The sequence below is a fragment of the Microcaecilia unicolor genome, chromosome 13, assembly GCF_901765095.1.
Source record: "Microcaecilia unicolor chromosome 13, aMicUni1.1, whole genome shotgun sequence".
In the NCBI taxonomy this organism is placed as follows: domain Eukaryota; kingdom Metazoa; phylum Chordata; class Amphibia; order Gymnophiona; family Siphonopidae; genus Microcaecilia; species Microcaecilia unicolor.
Genome location: NC_044043.1, coordinates 80134590 through 80150429, shown reverse-complemented (window position 1 = coordinate 80150429; position 15840 = coordinate 80134590). Strand labels below are relative to the sequence as shown.

Below are 15840 nucleotides of genomic sequence, written 5' to 3'. Positions count from 1 at the left end.
GAACCCGACAATAGTCCCTGTCTCCCTAAATAACCATTACATATCACTTCTGTAATGTTGTTTTCCCGTGTCAGTCATTCCAACCAATAATCTTATCTCTGATGTTGCACTATGCCGGTGATGAGCCAGAGTGCCAGTGAAAAATATTTTTCCCGTTGATAGTTTGATGCATCATTTTTAATTATGTTTTGAAATCTCAAACACTCATTTCTGAAGCTCAGTATGTTTTGTGATCGTTCATGGGGGCTGTAGTTATAATGAATTGCTTTTGCTGGCTGCTACCCAGAGACATTCTCTAACAAACAGATGCTACACCTCACCAAGTATCTTCCTGATGGGAGAAATATTTATTGAGTTGACAAACAATGCTTGTATGATGAGGAAAAAAAAAGATAATTTTGTAAGGAAATTTGCCTGCATGAAGACCCTGAAGGTTTTCTACCTTGAGTCCCGAGAATAAACCCAGAAGTTTTAAGAAGCACGTCCAAACAATTTTGCTATATCCCTCACTGATTGGAGTTTATAATAAAGGTTTTGCTGGATCAAGTAAGAGGTGAGGCATGAGCTGTAGTTTTGGACAAAAACAGATGTTCAACGAGAAGAAAAATCTGTTTCCAAACATCTGCCTAAGCAATAAGCAATACTCTGATAGCCTGTAATTGTACAAAGTCAACAGGAAGGTCAACCAATCATTTATCTCCAAGTCTTCAATTTCTAATCTCTCTCTATCTCTATCTCTCTCTTTATTTATTTATACACATGGGGTAAATCCTCTAAATAGTACCAAAAAATAGTGCTTTCTGCTATTCTATAAATGGCACTCAATAGAATAGTGATTAGGACCAGGAATAGAATAGTGGTTAGCACCAGGGACCATGACCGGTTTTAGGCATGACCATTTACGCCAACTGAACCCTGGTATAAATCCTCATGCCTAAATTAGGCAACAAAAATGCTAAAGAGGATGGGACGACTTGCTTATGAGGAAAGGCTAAAGTGGCTAGGGCTCTTCAGCTTGGAGAAAAGGCGGCTGAGGGGAGATATGATAGAGGTCTATAAAATAATGAGTGGAGTTGAACGGGTAGATGTGAAGCGTCTGTTCACGCTTTCCAAAAATACTAGGACTAGTGGGCATGCGATGAAGCTATAATGTAGTAAATTTAAAACGAATCGGAGAACATTTTTCTTCACTCAACGTGCAATTAAACTCTGGAATTCGTTGCCAGAGAATGTGGTAAACGCGGTTAGCTTAGTTGGACGGCTTCCTAAAGGAAAAGTCCATAGACCGTTATTAAATGGACTTGGGGAAAAATCCACTATTTCTGGGATAAGCAGTATAAAATGTTTTGTACTTTTTTGGGACCTTGCCAGGTATTTGTGACCTGGATTGGCCACTGTTGGAAACAGGATGCTGGGCTCGATGGACCTTTGGTCTTTCCCAGTATGGTAATACTGTAATGCATGCTAGGTAATTATGCTTAAGCATAAAATAAATACCATGCATAAATGCACACACGGTATTTAGAATACACTTAGGCATAGTTCATGCAACTGAATATATGTGTGTCCACTTATGCCAACGAAAAGCTGGTGTAAATCCCTTTGTATAGATTTATGCGCAATGGCCCATAGTTTATAACAACGTGCATAGATTTTGGAGCACTCACAAAATGCCCATTTCCATGCCCCTAGGCATGCCCCGTTTTGCCTGTGTGCGTTAGAATTTAGGCACAGTACATTACAGAATACGCTTAGCAATGTAAGCGCGTAAATCTGAAATTTTGCCAATTAGTGCTCATTATTGCTTGTTAAGCAAGTACTTTACCCCTCGAACTGTTCTGAGGGGGATCCTGGAGATGGAGTGGTCATATTTACGCTTTATTAAATTATCATTAATTAATGTTGTACCAAAGGGATATTGAGACAACAATCAACATGATCCCTAGGAAAGCAGCAACAATGGCTTTTTGGAACAAAGCTTCAGATTTTGCTATAGCAAATTATTGGATTATTTTTCACCCCTATAGGTTCATCTGTGCTGCTGTGGTTTAACGGTACCTCTGGTAGGCATAGAAAGCTGCTTTCCATTGTGAACAAGTACAAAAAGAGCTCATGGAAAATGGTATCTTCTTGGGAAACTACACAGACAACTTGGACAAAATATAGCCTATCGGCTGAATAAGTCAAATACTTCAAAATCTTAAACCATGACAGTTAAATGGAAGAGTAGGAAGGTCATCACTGACAGGTCTTATTCACTAATATATTTACTGACAAAGGTTTCTTGGTAATAATAGATTGCACAGTAGGATTTTTCCCCACTCAGGTTAGACAGAATAAAGAACAGACCAGCAAGAAGAATTCAGACTGAAGGCATCAGCCACAGAATATAAATGCACTGGAATCATGGATCTAGATGGGAGAGATTTCAAAGGTCAAGACAGCATTCATCTGCTAAAGAGAATGGAAGGTTTTCTGTCAGGCAAAGGGTACATCTATATCTGCATTTTTTGATTATGTTTGCTTGTTTGATGTTTATTTATAAACATTTTTTTTTATTTGAAAAGCTCTCCTATGTCGCAATGCTGATATTAGCCCTCTCCTCAAGTCACTTCATTGGCTCCCTATCTGTTTTCACATACAGTTCAAACGCCTCTTATTGACTTACAAGTGCATTCACTCTGCAGCTCCTCAGAACCTCTCCACTCTTATCTCTCCCTACACTCCTCCCCCAGGAACTCGGTTCACTGGGTAAATCTCTCTTATCTGCATCCTTCTCCTCCACCACTCTCCAGTCTCCGTTCCTTTTATGTTGCTGTACCATATGCCTGGAATAGACTTCGTGAGCCGGTACATCAAGCTCCATCTCTGGCAGTCTTCAAATGTAGGCTAAACGCCCACCTTTTTGATGTCGCCTTTAATTCTCACTTGTTCAGTACCCATATTTTATCATTCCCACCTTAGTAATTCCCTTATCTCTTATTTGTCCTGTTCATCTGTCCTAATTAGATTGTAAGCTCTGTCAAGCAGGGACTGTCTCTTCATGTTCAAGTGTGCTACGCTGCGTATGTCTAGTAGTGCTATGGAAATGATAAGTAGTAGTAGTAGCAGTTTTGGGGATTCCAGAATCTTGCTACTCTTTGGGATTCCGGAATCTTGTTGCTCTTTGTCCTTATCCCTTATTTGTCCTGTTTGTCTGTCCTAATTCGATTGTAAGTTCTGTCGAACAAGGACTGTCTCTTTATGTTCAAGTGTACAGCACTGCATACATCTAGTAGCGCTATAGAAATGATAAGTAGTAGTAGCACTCTCCTCTAAGTATCAAAAAGATCCTTGGCTGGGTCACTGTATCTGTAGTAGAACTTGCCTTAACTGGACTTGTCTTATTTGTGATTCAATTTGCAGAGCTTCAAGCTTGATAACGTGCCTTTGCAAGCTCTATGGTCATGTCCTGAATGATCATAATAAACTAATAATCCACCTTTACTCTCAAAATTCAATAGTGTATATTGCACACGAACAAGACCTTACCAGTCATGTTAAATTGCTTCTAAGCCTCGCTGATCTTATTCTAAACACAGCAAAATTTTAATTGGAATGAAAGGGCAATCATCTCTCGGCTGTTTTCTGGACAAAGCTCTTTGCTTGGAGAGCAAGGCAGGCAAAAAGTTCCAGCCTGGACCTGCAGATATTTCATTTCATTTATTCATTGAAAGCCCAATCATCTGAAGTAAAACGATTGTAAATGGAGTCCACTGATTAAAAATATGAAAGGCCTCAGGGGCCCTTTTACGGAGTGGCAGTAAGCCCAACGTGGGCTTACCGCTTGTTCTTCCGGGACTACCGCAGGCCCAACACGGCTGCTGGTGGTAGTCCCACCCCGAGCGTGCATCGTTTCCAGGGGAAAAGAAAACCCCCATAAATGGCTTGCGTGGCGGTAACCCAGCGGTAATCAGGCATCGGTGGGTGACGGTAAGGGCTCCCCACTGTATGGCCACATGGTCAGAGTTCCCTTAACGCATGACCATGTGTGTCTGGGGGCTTTTTATTTGCTGCGGTAAAAAGGACCCTGGTGCATGGGAAAAACAGCTAGCGCAGGGTCCTTTTTCCCCACAGCTTGGATAAAAAGACCCCTCAATTAACAAGCAGTGCTGAGGTTTTGCAGTTGCAGTGTGGTAATGACAAAAAAGTTTAGACCCCCCAGTCTGACTATTGAAAAGATAAGTTCTTCAAAAAAAATTTAAATTTAAATGAAAATCAATAAATATTAGGAATAAAGCCGATGCTAACTTCATTGCATTGAAAAAAATTTTGGTAATGGGCACCGCTGAGGCTAAAAGTTGAAAAATATACATAAATGTTGTATAAACTTAGAAAAGTAAGAGGGCGAGTCAAAGATGGGTGCTGGCATTTACACCGAGTTTCAGCTGGCAAAAATACTGGCATCCAATGTTTGGCACAGAAATGGGTTCCTTCCAAGCGCTATTCTACAAGTTCCTTCTAAGTGTTATTCTACAAATGATGCTCAACCCAGAGTGCTGTTTATAGAACAGAACTCCATGTCGATTTTTTTCTGGTGCCAAAATCTCAACATCATTGATAGAATGCCCCCCATGCCATTTGTGTATGTCCTTATATACTCCTCACCGGCCTCCCACTTAGCCATCTATCCCCCCTTCAATCTGTTCAGAACTCTGCTGCACGTCTCATATTCCGCCAGAACCGATATACTCATATCACCCCTCTCCTCAGGTCACTTCACTGGCTTCCGATCAGATACCGCATTCAATTCAAGCTTCTCCTACTTACCTACAAATGCACTCAGTCTGCTGCCCCTCACTATCTTTCTACCCTCATCTCCCCTTTCGTTCCCGCCCGTAACCTCCGTTCACAGGATAAATCCCTCCTCTCAGTACCCTTCTCCACCACCGCCAACTCCAGGCTCCGCTCATTCTGCCTCGCCTCACCCTATGCTTGGAACAACCTTCCTGAGCCCTTACGCCAAGCCCCCTCCCTGCCCGTCTTCAAGTCTTTGCTTAAAGCCCACCTCTTCAATGCTGCGTTCGGCACCTAACCCTTACCGTTCAGTGAATCCAGACTGCCCCAATTTGACTGCCCCTATCGGACCGACCGTTCACTTGTCTATTAGATTGTAAGCTCTTTGAGCAGGGACTGTCTCTCTTTGTTAAATTGTACAGCGCTGCGTAACCCTAGTAGCGCTCTAGAAATGTTAAGTAGTAGTAGTAAAATAATGTTTAGGCATCCTGCTAGCACTTATCCACATAATTGTACACTTACCCATGAAAGTGTTAGTATTCTGTAAACTTATATACACACCGGGGTCACGTACATATATTTATAAGATGTAAAAGCCATGAGCTGCTGTTATCAAATTGGTTGCTCTTAAATACAGTGTTTGCCATTTAAGAAGAGATTGCATAGAGTATGGGGAGGGAGATTGCATAGAGTGTGGGGAGGGAGGAGGAAAGACACAGGGTCAGCGCACTCTAGAGTCTGCAGAATCACATTAGGAAAGAAAAGTGGAAGTTGAAGTTGAGCCCATGGGTTTTATCAGCCAGTTACATTCATTGTTTATTTCTCGGAGAAACACTTTTCTTCATAATGCAAGTTGAATTTAGACTTTTTTGCTCTCAAGTACTGCACCACGTGCTTTGTTACAATATCTTAACAGTAAACGATGATGAAAAGGTATATAAAACAGGAATTGTTATCTCATTCCATCTGGTAGCATAGGAACTCGTAAGGCGAAGGGATAATAAAACTAATGATTCATTTCATGTTAGAGATCTGGGAATTAATTCCCATGCCTAGCAGGGGCTGAAGGGGTTGTGGAGGAAATGTTGGCTTCCCCAGTGGGGATGTAGTAGCGCCAATCATCATACAATGGTGGAGTGGAGGAGTGGCCTAGTGGTTAGAGCACCGGTCTTGCAATCCAGAGGTGGCTGGTTGAAATCCCACTGCTGCTCCTTGTAATCTTGGACAAGTCACTTAACCCTCTATTGCCTCAGGTACAAATTTAGATTGTGAGCCCTCCTGGGACAGAGAAATACCCAGTGTACCTGAATGTAACTAACCTTGAGCTACTACTGAAAAAGGTGCGAGCAAAATCTAAATGTATGAAATGTTGCTACTATTGAAGATTCTACATGGAATTTTGCCACTTTTTGAGATTCTGGAATGTTGCTACTATTCTAGATGGAATGTTGCTAGTGGAGGAGTGGCCTAGTGGTTAGAGCACCAGTCTTGCAATCCAGAGGTGGCCAGTTCAAATCCCACTGCTGCTCCTTGTGATCTTGGGCAAGTCACTTAACCCTCCATTGCCTCAGTACAAACTTAGATCGTGAGCCCTCCTGGGACAGAGAAATACCCAGTGTACCTGACTGTAACTCACCTTGAGCTACTACTGAAAAGGATGTGAGCAAAATCCGAATAAATAAATAGCAGCAGCTGGTGGTTACATTCAGAGTATCAGGTTCAAGAGGGAGCTGCAGTCTGTGATCTCTGGCTGAATACTGTGGCTAGAGAGGGTAATACAGTATACACAGAAAGCATACAAAGAAAAAAGCACAACTGGGCCTTCAAGACTGAGACAACAGGAGTCCTTTATTGAGATAAGACCTGACCATGGGCCATGTTACAGCATAAACAACGCCTACCTCAGGGGTCGGCTTAATATCAAGATACACAAGTGGGGGGTTCAGCTCACCACCAGAGCGATATAAAATACTTCTATAAAGCGCCGTAGGTCAGTGAAGACCACCGAAGTAATTACTAAAAACTCTTGTAGAACGCAGAACAAAAAATAAAATGCCCTTTAAAATGACAGGTTAATAAATGCCAGATAATTGTTAATCTATAGAATTTCACACAAATTTCCTAAACGGGTATGTCTTAATCATGTGCCTAAAATGCCTGTAATCTAAAGCACAAAGCATAAAATTCAAAACAGCTTTATCTAGTCTTGCTGCTTGGAAAACTAAGGGGTCCTTTTACTTAGCAGCGGTAAGCCCAACGCGGGCTTACCGCTTGTTAAAACGGAATTACTGCTGGGCTACCGCAGTAGTTCCCACCCACAGTGCACACCATTTCCAGTGCTGCAAAAATATTTTTATTTTTGTAGCACCAATGTGTACCTAGCAGTAATCGGGCAGTGCCGTGCGCTTAGGATTACCATATGGCTCCAGAAAAAGGAGGACGGATTGAGCCAGCCGGGTTTTACTTCCATTGCTTGAAAGCAATGGAAGTAAAACCCGGCTGGCTAAATTACTTCCATTGAAAGCAATGGAAGTAAAACCCGGCTGGCTCAATCCCGTCCTCCTTTTTCTGGAGCCATATGGTAACCCTACTTGCGCTGCCCGGTTACCACCGGGTTAGCACGGGAGCCCTTACTGCCACCTTTTATCACATGGCCATGTTTGTCTGGGGGCTTTTTATCCGCTGTGGTAAAAAAAAAAGGGCCCTGGCATGCAGAGAAAACAGCCTCCGCAACTAGCGCAGGGCCCTTTTTCCCGCAGCTTGGTAAAAGGACCCCTGAATTTTTGGATCCTACCAAGGGCCAGTTTGGATCCCCAGAATGCCCCTCGGCTTTCACTTAAATGCTAAGAGCTAGATTCTATATATGGTGCCTGAAAAATCCACGGAGAATAAATTTCCTCCTAAGCGTATTCTATAAGCGGCACCTAGATATAGGCACAGTATACAGAATACGCTTAGTTGATACCCCAATGTCTAAAACAATGTGATTCCATTTACGCCAAGGGAAATGTGAATACCAGTACGTAGATTTAGGCGCAGAAGGGCATATTTTTTTTTTTGTTACATTTGTACCCCGCACTTTCCCACTCATGGCAGGCTCAATGCGGCTTACATGGGGAAATGGAGGGTTAAGTGACTTGCCCAGAGTCACCAGGAGCTGCCTGTAGTGGGAATCGAACTCAGTTCCTCAGGACCAAAGTCCACCACCCTAACCACTAGGCCACTCCTCCACTGTTGCTACTATTTGAAATTCTACATGGAATGTTGCTAGTGAAATAGCAACATTCCATGTAGAATCTCCAATAGTATCTATTTTATTTTTGTTATATTTGTACCCTGCGCTTTCCCACTCATGGCAGGCTCAATGCGGCTTTCATGGGGCAATGGAGGGTTAAGTGACTTGCTCAGAGTCACAAGGAGCTGCCTGTGCCTGAAGTGGGAATTGAACTCAGTTCCTCAGGACCAAAGTCCACCACCCTAACCACTAGGCCACTCCTCCACTCCACTATTCTATAATAGTGCGCGTATGTTTTGGAACACCCACAAAACATACGTGCCCATTTCCCCACCCATAACCATGCCCCTTTTTGACTCCGTGCATTAGAATTTAGGCATAATATATAGAATCTGGCATTAATGCTAATTTTCAGTGGAGATAACTGCTTAAGAGCTGCTGAAAATTAGTGGATAGCCTTGAGCATGCAATTTAACTGGTCAGCGGCTATTTCTGGCTGATTAAAGCATTTTGAATATTGACTAGCAGGTTTCAGCAGGATTAATTGCTGCATCCAAAGTTAAGTGTGATATCCATGCTAAACTGGTATTTTGCAAATAATGTGGATGTTTCCGGTACCTAACTTTGGATGCCATTTGCTGAATTCTGCTCTTTGTGCTAGCTAATTCTGAAACAGAAAACTACCCAAGTATATTCTCTATGAAAATTAACCATAAAGCATCACAATAATATCATGGACTCATGGGCAAACGCATTTCCACTAAAACTCAACACAGAAAAAAAACACATCCCAATACAATACGAACAAACCCACAAACATAAACACCCCAGACTATACCCTCCCTATCTCAGACAGCCTGAAAATCTCGGCATTACAATCGACCGTAACCTCACACTAGAGAACCAAGTGAAATCTACAACCAAGAAAATGTTCCACTCAATGTGGAAACTCAAACGCATGAAACCATTCTTCTCGGGGGAAACATTTCGCAACTTGATACAATCAATGGTACTAAGCCATGTAGACTACTGCAACGGAATTTATGCGAGATGCAAAGAACAAATTATAAAGAAACTTCAGACCGCTCAAAACATGGCAGCCAGGCTTATATTTGGAAAAACGCGATTCGAAAGCGTCAAACCCCTCCGATAAAAACTGCACTGGCTCTCAATCAAAGAACGTATTGCTTTCAAAATCTGCACCCTGGTTCATAAAATTATCTACGGCGAAGCCCCGGGATACGTGACAGACCTCATAGACCTACCAACCAGAAACACAACAGGATCAACACGAACATACCTTAAATCTCCACTACCCAAGCTGCAAAGGACTCAAATACAAATCAACCTATGAATCCAGCTATTCCTACATAAGCACACAACTATGGAACGCATTACCAAAAGCCGTGAAAACAACTTATGATCCCCTAAACTTCCGGAAATCATTAAAAACTAACCTGTTCAAAAAGGCATACCCTACCGACCCAACTTAAACGCCTGGACCCTGCAACACAACGAAACCAAAGCTCGTAATGGACATATAATAACTCTTCCTCTCTACAATTCTCTAATGTGTCTGCACACACGAACCTTATTCTACCACAACATTACTGTATTTGTTCATACCGGAATTGGCGAACGCCTTTACAGTACTAGGTAAGCCACATTGAGCCTGCAAATAGGTGGGAAAATGTGGGATACAAATGTAACAAATAAATGAATTAATTAATTAACCATGGGTGTGTATTAAAAAAAACAAAAAAAATATTGTAATGACTCTCTATCCAAAATCATGAGCAGGTGTTTTTTTTCCCCTCTAAAACCATTACAGAAAAGAAGGTAATCTAAAATAAGCCAAGTTTTAATCTATATCTGTGTGCTGTTTGAAGATGATAGGGAAGTTTTCAAAAATTTACAGAAAACAAAATGAAAAATGAAACAAGGGACTATTTTGGATGCATAACCTGCATATAGAGGTTGCTACTGGCTAGCAGTAAAGGGCGGCTACAGCTCTGTGTGCATTTAGAAGCATTATACATGCTTTATGTTTAACAAGTGCTGCTCTTGTCATCTTCTTAAAGTGGGAGTGACATGCAGATGATTTCGAACTTTGCATGAATAATCCATTGCTTGCAGATGACACTCTCGTGAGAATGTTACACACTTCTCTTTTGCCGATTATTAAAAACACATGGGTGGATTAGGTATTTGACATTCTATGTTAAAACCACAATTGCTTACTTCATAAGTCGTTGGCCACCGGCTACGTATTTTTCCTCTCTTATCTATAGGGGGAAGTACAATGGAACACTTCTATGAGAACACCTTAGCGACTTGGAAAAACTAGCCTTTTGAATAGATTGCTGTTACACTATAAATCACCACTATATGAAAGATCAATGATATTACATAAGTACATAAGTATTGCCATACTGGGAAAGACCAAAGGTCCATCGAGCCCAGCATCCTGTTTCCAACAAGTGGCCAATCCAGATCACAAATACCTGGCAAGATCCCCAAAAGCACAAAATGTTTTATACTGCTAACCCAGAAATAGTGGATTTTCCCCAAGTTCATTTAACAACAGTCTATGGACTTTTCCTTCAGGAAGCCGCCCAAGCCTTTTTTAAACTCCGCTAAGCTAACCACCTTTACCACATTCTCTTGCAACGAATTCCAGAGTATAATTACACGTTGAGTGAAGAAAAATTTTCTCCGATTCGTTTTTAAATTTACTACATTGTAGCTTCATCGCCTGCCCCCTAGTCCTAGTATTTTTGGAAAGCGTGAACAGACGCTTCACATCTACCCGTTCAACTCCACTCATTATTTTATAGACCTCTATCATATCTCCCCTCAGCTGCCTTTTCTCATATTGAGAACTTGAAAATTTGCATTCAACAATGGAATTCTTTTTTTCCCCTTCTTTTCTTCTTTTCAAAGACAAATACAGGCTGTGTATCAGCATGGACTCCTGTGGTCAAAAGTTCAGGATGCTGAGCTGACTATAATTGCTTTTAATTAAGCTCCCAAATTTCCTCATCAGCTAAAATGCAAGTGGATAAAAACCACTCTTAACAGGGAAACCAAAGACTCCCAAGAGGGAACAAGGCAAGCAAAAAGGGGTGGGAATGACTGATGTGATAGTCCAGGATAAAAGTACAAGTCCTTTATTCAGCATGTACAATAGCGCTTGCTTGAAAGCAACACATCACAAAAATGCAGAAAATATTTGCTCGAATGTGGACTCCAATTTTGTGATGTTTCTTTCAAGCAAACGCTATTGTACATGCTGAATAAAGGACTTGTGTTTTTATCCTTTTTTTATTTTATTTTATTTATTTTTTTATTGTTAGACCTCCATGTTCCCTCGATACTGTTTTGTCCCCCTCTCAACTCACCACTGTTATATTCCGCTGTTCTTTTCCCAAATGATATCCTGAATTTACTCTCTTATATAACTCTTCATAATGTAACCCATAATCGTACTGCAACCAATTGTACTTCCACCATTTACAATGTAATGTAAGCCACACTGAGCCCGCAAACAGGAGGGAAAATGTGGGATACAAATGCAAATAAATAAATAAATAAAATAAATCCTGGACTATCACATTGATCATTCCCACCCCTTTTTGCTTGGCTAAAAACCACTCGTCATCCAAGCTGCCCATTTGTACTGTGGCATGGAACAGGCCACTCTAATTAGAACCTAAGCCTACAGTATTCAAAAGAAAAAAAGAGGACCCTAAGCAGTTTTAAAAAGGGCTACTAGGTTCTGGAGAGCAATACTTTTAAGAACAGAGGGAGGGGAAAGCCTGGAACATTTATTCCTTCTTCCAGGCTCTCTGCACACCAACTTGACCTTAATGCACAGAAAACAGTTGCATGCTGGTCCCTCCACCCCTCTAACTCTCAGTGGTACCTCCATTCAGCCAGTTAACTCTTTCCAGTATCTGGAAATCATTCTCGACTCTCATCTCACTTTCACTCAGCAAATCTCCCACTTAGCCATTGCTAGTTTTCTGATCCTCCGACAATTGTTGTCTGTCCGGCGGTACTTTGATCAAGAGACTTTTCACTCCCTTGTCCGTTCACTGCTAGAAACCAGACTTGACTATTGCAACATAATTGACCTTGGTTTCTGCCATGGTCGCTCACACACAAACCTAAAAAGACTTAAATCTATGTTTTAAAAAAAAACCACCACTATAAGATTAATAACTCAAGCACATAAGATCGATCATGTATCTCCCTCATTCCAGAAATTTCATTGACTCCCTATTGAGAAATGGATCATCTTCACGTTGCTCACACTGGCATTCAAAGACCACAGATTAGGTCTTCCAGATTACTTAGCATCACTGACCATTCCATATACCCTGGCCTCGTCTTCTGCAGTCGATTAATGATCATCTTCTTGTTCTCCCAAGCCCAAGAACTGCCTAGTTATAATTTAATAGACATCGTGCCTTTTTCTTTGATGCTCCTTTTTATTGGAATTCTCTTCCGCTAACCATTCATGCCAAATCGTCCTTCAAAAATTTCAAGACTGCAATAAAAACCTGGATCTTTAATCAAGCCTTTAATGCTCCCTGATTCGCTACAGGAGGAATCAAATTCAGAATCACAGCTTTTCTTCCTTTCCCCTCCTTCCATCCTCTCCTTTTCCCTTTTGCCTTCTATAACCTGTCCTACTCGCTGCTCTAGAGCTTGTGCCTCCTTCTTGCATACTTTCCTATTTATATTGTAGTTCCTTTCTGCCTACTTATGTACCCTTAGTTTTGTAAACTGCTCAGATCTGCAAGTTAGGTTGTGCGGTATAGTAAATTCTAGTAAACTATAAACTATAACAGGGCCAAGGCTATCCCTCATGTCACGGTGCCTCAGCAAGCTCACCTATCAGCTTAGAGGAGGAGGAGTGACAGCAATTATCCAAGAGAGATATAACTTACTCTCTAGAGCCACGAGGGAACAGGGTGTGCAAGATGTTTGAGCCTGAAACCACCCCTGAACAAATGGAGTTTCGACAGTTTCCACACCCTGTGGACCTGGAGCCAGACTTAAAGGAATTCTTGGAGCAGGGGTAAATATTCAGCTGACAGCACTGAGCATTTTGCTGACCACGTCTTAGTCCTGGATATTAATCCCAGGCCATGCCAGGGCTTCGGCATTGAATCAGTAGTGTATCAACGGTGGGGCAGTCCACTGGCTGCAGGCAGCAAGGGGGTGTATGGAGCAGTCACATGTCTGTCGGCAGAGCCGATAGCCATGCAACTGCTCCAAGCACCCCTTTGCTAGGAGAAAGGGTGGTTGGGTTGATGCTCTTTGGGGGGCTGTGATGCATCTCTGGGGTGATGGTGTGATGTGCCTCAGAGGGGTGGGGGGTGATGCCCCTTGGGGGGGGGGGCACAGCGACGACCTGCCCCAGGTGGCAAGCAAGCTAGGTATGCCACTGCATTGATTATCTGGCTTATGTGGAGCCGGCTAACCCATGGCCAATTAAGTCGATATTCAGAACTTAAGCAGCCATGGGTTGTCGCAAAAAGATAGGACTGTGTTTTATGCAATCCAATTTATGTGGTTACCTTGCTTGGTTAAGTGCTTAATATCAACACTTAACCAGCCAAGAGCCGACTCTGTCTCCATAACTCCCTCAAAATATCTGGCTTTTGCTCATGCGCCAACTGCTAATTGTCAGTGCAGCTGAAAATTAATGGATAGCCCTGAACAAGCGATTTACCTAGTCAGTGGCCATTTCTAGCTGGTTAAATCATTTTTAAGGCACCCACCAATCAGACGAACACTAATTAACACACATCCCCATTAAGGAATATGGCCGCCCCCTTCACAATTGCAGTCCTTGGATATTGCTTCAAAAAGCATCAGTAGACATCGGAGGGGATCTATTATACACGGTCAAAGGGAGCATCAGTAGATTTGAATGCTGGTTTCTCTGGTTCAGAGCCTGCTGCTCTAACAAATAAAGCTACTCCTTCACTGGACAGGCATTTTTCAGCTGCTGAAGAGAAGAAGATGGGAGAGGCATTGTTCTCATTTCAATGAGAAGCAGAGGGAGCTGGAAGGAGCTCAGCAGGGCTGCAAGTTTTCTGTTTAATACCTATAATCAGAATGTCCCAGAGGCATCTTTATTGGAGAAATAGAGGTCAGTGTAAAGGTATCCAAATATCTGTTCCATTACTGCTGTCTAAGTGCAGATTGCAGTCAGGCAATGAAAGCCATTAAACTCTCTATAGTGAAAAATAAGCTGTAAAGCTGGGTTTTAACATTGATTCTCTGGGTGTGAAGCATCAGAAGAATCTAGATGGAGAAGGGGGAGGAGAAAGCACAGGGGACACATTTTCAACAGGTTTTTCCCCCCTCTATTAGTAGGATAGGAACAAAAGTATTTAATCTGTGCAGCCCCTATTTAGAAAGGCTGTAGAAGTCGGAATTGTGACATCCAGGGCAGTACGACTCAAGCTTTACTCGTATTTCAGAACAGAATCTGCTGATGTAGAACCTGTTCTAAAATACAGAAGAAATGGAAGTTTATGTGCAGCATAAACATCAAATTTAGGAAAATAAACGTTGGACATTTCAACAGATTGAAAACCAGCATATAAGCTTGTTTGTGCTGGTACGTACATAGTTACGCTATAGAATAGCTGTCATAGAAACTGGAATCCCTTTGCTAGTTTGCCTTTTGGAGGGGCAATAACCACTGGTGGATTAAAGGGGCGACGCCTCCTTATCCCTCCTGTGGAATGCTGCTCATTCAGAACAGTTTGTCAAAACCTAAATGTGCTTGGTAAGAGCAGGGGCGTAGCTGGGTGGGCCTGAGCCTAAGATGGTGGGCAGAACATAGTAAACATAGTAGATGACAGCAGAAAAAGACCTGCACGGTCCATCCAGTCTGCCCAAGAAGATAAATTCATATGTGCTACTTTTTTATTTGTACTGTCCTCTTCAGTGCACAGACCGTATAAGTCTGGCCAGCCCTATCCCCGCCTCCCAAACACTAACCCCGCCTCCCAACCACCAGCTCTGGCACAGACCCTATAAGTCAGCCCAGCACTATCCTCGCCTCCCAACTACCAGTCCCGCCTTCCACCACCAGCTCTGGCACAGACCCTATAAGTCAGCCCAGCACTATCCCCGCCTCCCAACTACCAGTCCCGCCTTCCACCACCAGCTCTGGCACAGACCGTATAAGTCTGCCCAGCACTATCCCTGCGCCTTGTCCCACAAGTGATTAGGTCTTTCCCTCTCTCACCTGAATGTCATAGAGTTTCTCAAACATCCCCCCCTCCCCTGCATACCTTTTAAATAGCAGCTTTTCACCAGCAGCGAGCAGCAACTAATACACACAGCTCATGTTGGCCCCATTAGTCTTCCCTCTGAAGCAACTCCCTGTTTCCACATAGTAACATACATAGTAGATGACGGCAGAAAAAGACCTGCATGGTCCATCCAGTCTGCCCAGCAAGATAAACTCATATGTGTATACCTTACCTTGATTTGTACCTGCCTTTTTCAGGGCACAGACCGTACAAGTCTGCCCAGCAGTATTTCCCGCCTCCCACCACCAGTCCCGCCTCCCATCACCGGCTCTGGCACAGACCGTATAAGTCTGCCCTCTACTATCCTGCCTCCCAACCACCAACCTCTCTTCCCCCACCTGCTCCGCCACCCAATTTCGGCTAAGCTTCTGAGGATCCCTTCCTAAGAAGCTTAGCCGAAATTGGGTGGCGGAGCAGGTGGGGGAAGAGAGGTTGGTGGTTGGGAGGCCAGGATAGTAGAGGGCAGACTTATACGGTCTGTGCAAG

General features: G+C 42.7%; 1 protein-coding gene across 1 annotated transcript in view; it reads right to left on the bottom strand.

Annotated features, from left to right (window-relative positions):
• The window catches only part of LOC115482408 (adherens junction-associated protein 1-like), a 192383-nt gene that overhangs the window by 39462 nt on the left and 137081 nt on the right, over nt 1–15840 (bottom strand). The window lies entirely within an intron of this gene.